This window comes from Polyodon spathula, chromosome 11 (genome assembly GCF_017654505.1).
Source record: "Polyodon spathula isolate WHYD16114869_AA chromosome 11, ASM1765450v1, whole genome shotgun sequence".
Classification (NCBI taxonomy): Eukaryota; Metazoa; Chordata; class Actinopteri; order Acipenseriformes; family Polyodontidae; genus Polyodon; species Polyodon spathula.
In genome coordinates, this window is record NC_054544.1 from 5,941,048 (window position 1) to 5,947,135 (window position 6,088).

Below are 6,088 nucleotides of genomic sequence, written 5' to 3' on the forward strand. Positions count from 1 at the left end.
GTAGAAACGGATTCTGCAGAAATACATAAGTGGAGGTGGCTAAACGGGCTGCTGTGGTAATAATGTGAGTCCAGAAAAGATTTGCCTTATCAAACCTGACAGTACTTTCCTCTTCACTTGTATTTGTTTTGAAGGCAGTTTAATGGTTTCAATTATATAATATAACATTTTCAATTATATAATATAATGTCTTTCAGTGCCATCTGCTTTCTTTCACATGCATCCAGTTTCTGCTAGCTGTGTAAAAGGCCGGTCAATGAGGGTTACTGAGTATGGTAATTACAAGTACCTTTGAGACACTGACTGAGGTACTGGAAGCCAAGAGTAAAATTCTAAAGTTGAAGGGAAAGGGATTAGGGATTATTTATTATGGAGGCTACAGAAATGCTGGTGGAAAAGAAGCTGAATGGCATCTCAGGAGGACAATGCCTCAGACTAAATATGAAGAAGTGGAAACATCAAAAACCAGAGAAGAGATTATGGGAGGCAGCAGCTTCAATAAATCATGACCCCTCGGTTTGTTTTTTGGATTGTTTGTTCTTGGCTTCGCTTTGAGCTTCAGCAATGGGCGGAAAAAATACAGTATAGGCAGTCATTATAAAACTGTATTGGGGTAGGATGTATGAGGAAAGTGCTTTTGCAAATGGTAAATGACGTACAGTGCAGCAATTCTATGTGCTTCAAATATGTGTTAAAAAAAAGAATGATCAGGACACACACAAACATTCAGTTTGGTCCATGTTTTTTTTCCACTGGAGTGCTTGAAATGATATCCATGACTGTTCCAACAAGCCTTGTAGAATTTCATGAATGTTTATAAAGCATTCTTTTAACTACTTGTGAGTTTAAAACTTTGTGTAAAGACATGTTGTAAATGCTATTTGCAATCTATGTATCACAGCCCAAGTCAGACCGCCATATATATATATATATATATATATATATATATATATATATATTATATATATATATATATATATATTCGGGTATATGTAATCCAAGCCCAAATACAGCAGGTTTCACTGACCCTGACTACCTAAGGTAGTCCAAGACTGGTGCTTAAGCCGATCGAGATGAATTGCTGGTTTCAGACCCTGGCTATTATTAATCTTGGACTAACTAATGTTATTTTAGGTAAAGTACTCCAAGACTAGTGCTGATCGGGGACTGTGAAACCAGCTGGCAGAGTAAATATAAATGTAGCAATTTAGCTGGTGTCATATCTTTTTTTCTTGTTATGAAGTATGATTCACATCTGGTTTCAAATGCCCTATTTTCTGCTCCTTGTAGGCACATATTTCTGTTTCTCCAGCTTCAGCTATATAATTGAAACAATTTGTGAAACTGGGAGCTGCAGGAGCTCTATCTACTTTTGAAGTCTAATGCTGTTTAATACAATACAAAGCACTTACACACTAGGGGAACTTCATTTGGGCATAAAGTACATATGTAACTTTAAAAATCAACATTCGTAGAAATATTGTGAAGTAGATAATTGCATTTTATTTCAAATTATGCAAAGTTTTACATATATTTAGGTACATACAGGCAGATGGGTAACTTATATAAACGTTTGTCCTAAATGTCGTAAGTATTGGACACAAACAAAAAATATAAAATGTATTAAAAAGTCAGTCAGCTTCATCATAATTAAATAGACAGACATAACATGAAAATGTTTAATTGCCCAAATAAGCCACCAGGTGGACCATTTCTGCAACAAAAAAAAACAAAAAACAAAAAAAAAAAAACAACACCTTTACTCTCAATGGAGTAAACTACAGTACATAAAGCAACAAAGTAGTTTATACAGCTCCATGCATAGAAAAATAAATCCAACACAGTTTCTCAGCAGCATATGTACTGGTAAATGTTAATTGATTTACTAGAAAGTATCAGTAGTGACACATTTTCTTTATTCCGGGCAATGTATTTATTAAGACATAACTGTCTAAATGTCTGTTTGTAGGCGTCTATAAAATACAACCATTTCCATCAGTCCCGATGTATGTAAATAGCCTTATAGGAATCAGTGAAGTCTAATCTATTTCTATTTGGTCCATTCACTTAGGGGATTACTTTGAATAAGAACAGTACTTTGCTTATTCAAAAGCAGAAAAAAAAAAAAAAACTTTACTGCAGTCCCTCTTTGGCTTATGCGGAAAGATTCTAAATTAATATTAATTGCATATTCACAGAAGACCTCCTGCCCTACAATAATTGTATTTGTTCATGAAACTATATTATATTTTAGCGTGTCAGGGAGGAAACCACCTCTTTTATGTCAGAGTCTGTACGTGTCTTTATTCAATATATATCATCTTATCATCAGCGATGTAACTAAAACAGGCAACACCCCCTTCATACCAGAAAACCTAGAACGAATAAAGCTGGGCAGCAGACATTATTTACCAATTGCCTTCACATTGAACAAAGAAACCAGCAGAGAGGAGATTCTTTCCTATGGTCCACACCAAATAAGCAATTTTATAGAGAAGTCCAATCTGATAGCCTGTTATTACAGTATCTGCCCATTTAAACCAAAACATTTTTTACTGTATATCTATTTGCATTATGCTTGGTTTAGAATGGTCAGGAAAAGGGGATTTGGCAACATATACACACTCAGAGATAAAATACAAGTGGTGTAAATCGGGCCGCTTAGACAGGATCCAAAAAGCATTTCAACAATTGAAAGTTTTCAGACACAATTCCTTCATTGCAAAGCACCCCTGAAAGAAAATGGTATTTTACTTTGCGACCCCAGCGATGATGTTGGTAGCACATACGGTGATTGATAGCAAAGATTTATATTTCCCCCAAAAGCGTTTTCACAGCTAAAAATGTAATTGAGTTGGGGATTTATCTGTCAATCTGGGTGCAGTAGCAGATTTCAGTTCTATAATCTTCAAGTGTGCTAATCATTGAGTTCTGTTTTATCCTTTCATATTTCACATGGTTGATGGTGCAGTGGAGCCATTGTTCCTCATTGAACCACACATATTAAAGCAATACTTGCCAGACAATTATCTTAATAAATATGCATTGCTACCTTGCATTTCCACTAATTTTATTAAGATATTTTTAATGGTCATGTTGATAGACTGGTGAGTTCAAACAAAATGAGAAACCTAATGGATGACACAATGCAGATATGTGACACAGACAAAAAGAACCTAGTAGCTCTGTTTAACCTTATTTATTTAGTCCAGTGCAAAGATGCAGCAGAACAATCTTACTCAGAACATTTGCAATATGCAAGTTGCCAGAAACTGATTGATTCTATGGTAGCTGCATTTGTATTAATACGTTGTATTTGCAAGTTACCACTCTTCTTCTCCCTCTCTTTCACTCCCCTTCTAGAAACCTGCATGTATACATCCTCATTTAATAGTGGTGTATTTGAGTCAAAAGATATTGAGCACCTGTAGCTAGGTAAGTTCATTTTGAAATATGCATTTGCTTCATAGCAGTCACTTTGAAATTGCTTGTTTGTTGTTTAATATTGATTCCACATGGTGGTGTCAGTAATAGTTTGTGCAGATTTTGCTTTGGTATGGCCTAGCTAAAGACACAAACTCAATGTTGTATGAGTGAGGCTCTCTCACTAGCTGTCACTCTAGGACCACTATTTCCCTTTGCAGCCTCTGCCAGAACCTTGGGAATCTTTTTGTCACGCAATGGTCATTTATTGACTCCCATCTGGCAGTTATATACAGAGCACAAGGTGCTTATCCATGCCTTTATTACCTCCAGGGTGTACTACTTAGATTCCCTGTTAGGTGGCCTCCCTGACAGCTGTTGTTATGAAACTACGTGTTCCAGAATGTTACCGTACAGGCCTGCCCTGGTTCTCAAGCCACATAACACCAGTCCTTCAAGCAATACAGTGGTAATAGCTTTGGAAGACATTTAAGATTTTACTATTGAAAAGTCTCTGCAGGGTCTGACATGGTCAGTTCCAGCTTGAACCTCATGGCCATCAACCTTTCTTATTTTGGTTGTCACATTCAAAAAATAGAAGGAGGTGTTTGTACTGCTTCAGTGCAGCGCAGTTGTTGAGGCGTGACTCCAGCTAGTGGGGCTCCCTGTGTTGTTGGTTTGACAGCCATCTGAGGTGCTTCCTGGCTGAGCTCCACTCACTGTCAAACCATTTCTCTTTGGGAGGGTTTTTTGAGTTATTTTTTTTTCATTGATATTTTGCAAACATTAGATTTTTTTTTGCCAATTTCTCAAAAATACTATTTACATTTTCAACAGCTAAATTTAATTATTTTTGGTTATTTTACTAATGTTTTTTTTGGAAGCTGTTTAGCATACTTCCAAACTCGTCACTGGTTAGTGCTCTCTGGTAGTCTTCAGTGCTTGACTGTGTCCATTTGTACCTGGGTCACAGCGTGACCAGTTTTTTGAGAGGGTTGAGGTCTGTGTGGGCTGCTCTGATCTTTTTAAGTGTAGGGTTATCTGATTGTGGTCTGACAAGAGAGTCTGTTGCCTGGCTATAAATGCATTAATAGTTCTTTTTGTGTCTATGTCAGTTATGGCATACTCTATCACACTACTAGCTAGAGCCAAGCTGTATGTGAATCTCCCCAGAGAGTCCCACCCTGGTCCTGCCGTTGACTATGTACAGACCCAGGTCTTTACAGAGATGCAGAAACTGTTTCCCGCTCTTATTTACCACACTATCGTGGATGTTCCTCTGTGTGGTAATATGTGTGTGATATAGAGGGGTGTCTAATGTTTTTAATATCTAGCTACTGTACTTGAGATGCTAGACATGGACAATATACATGTCTATTACATTGTACTGTTAGAGTAGTACCCAAGTGGATACTTAACACAATGGACAGAATGTTTATAGCATAAATAAATACACAGTGATAATCCATGGTAATCTTTCTCTCTCTCTCTCTCTCTCTCTCTCTCTCTCTCTCTCTCTCTCTCTCTCTCTCTCTCTCTCTCTCTCTCTAGATAGATAGATAGATCGATCTTGAAGGCATTCATGCACAGCAAAGCTTTTTCCTGTACTTTGCTCGATGATACTTGTAGAGGTGAGGTATGTCTTGGTTTTGTTGTTATTGCTGATAATGATGTGGTTTACTAAAGGTTCTGTGGTAAGATTTTTTTGAGTATCACTGGTTCTGTACACAGTCTACAAAGTTACCAAAGGAACATTTGCCAAGATATTACAAAACTGCCAACTATGTTAAAATAAATATGACAAATTGTAAAAGGGGAAAGGAATATTTATTTATTTTTTTAAAATATGAAAGCAATAACATTGGGAGCAAAACTAATTAAATCAGAATAAACATCACACTAACAGACATAGGCTTCAGGCAAGCTGACAGTGAAGCGTCAGAATTTACTCTTCAAGCTTTTCTTTTACACCTTGAAATTGAAAGTGTTGGTTTATATTATCTTCTTATATCTAGCTGCTTCGTATTCTGCTCTGCATGGTTAATACACTAGAGTATTAGGCTAAAGTATTTGTGGTGTGACACTGTTTTACTGGAACTTGCAGATTAAGCTATAGTATGGGAAGCTTCTAAAAAATCATGAATGTACTGTAAATAGGAGATGAATAAAAGACAGACGCTTTGGTTGTGATTCACATTACTGGTTCAGACTTATGTCTCCATCTACACCATGGAACCAAAAATCTATCTAATCCTGTTTCAAAACAAAAAACAACATTTGTCTACAAAACTGCAGGTGTAACAAGATCTGTCTTAACCACTACAAAACCTCATCTCTCAGACAAGGGTCTCAATCTGGAATTGCAGTGCATCACCCAACACTGCCCAGGACAACAGGATTAAAATATTGCAGACGCCGGTCACAGGCTATCTGACAATTTAAACTCAATCCATATCAGCTTCTCTTTCTTGCTTGGTTAGGTTCGATCTTGACATGCATGCAATCCATTGCTCCACTGATTCCTGGCTTTCTGGTGTTACAGTGAAGAACAGTGTGGATAGACCATGCTTTGTCTTTGTTACGCAGATGCTTCTCTGCAATCACCTACTATTCTTGAGGAACAATCCTGCCCAGTGCACTTTCATATGTTGTACATCAATCATGC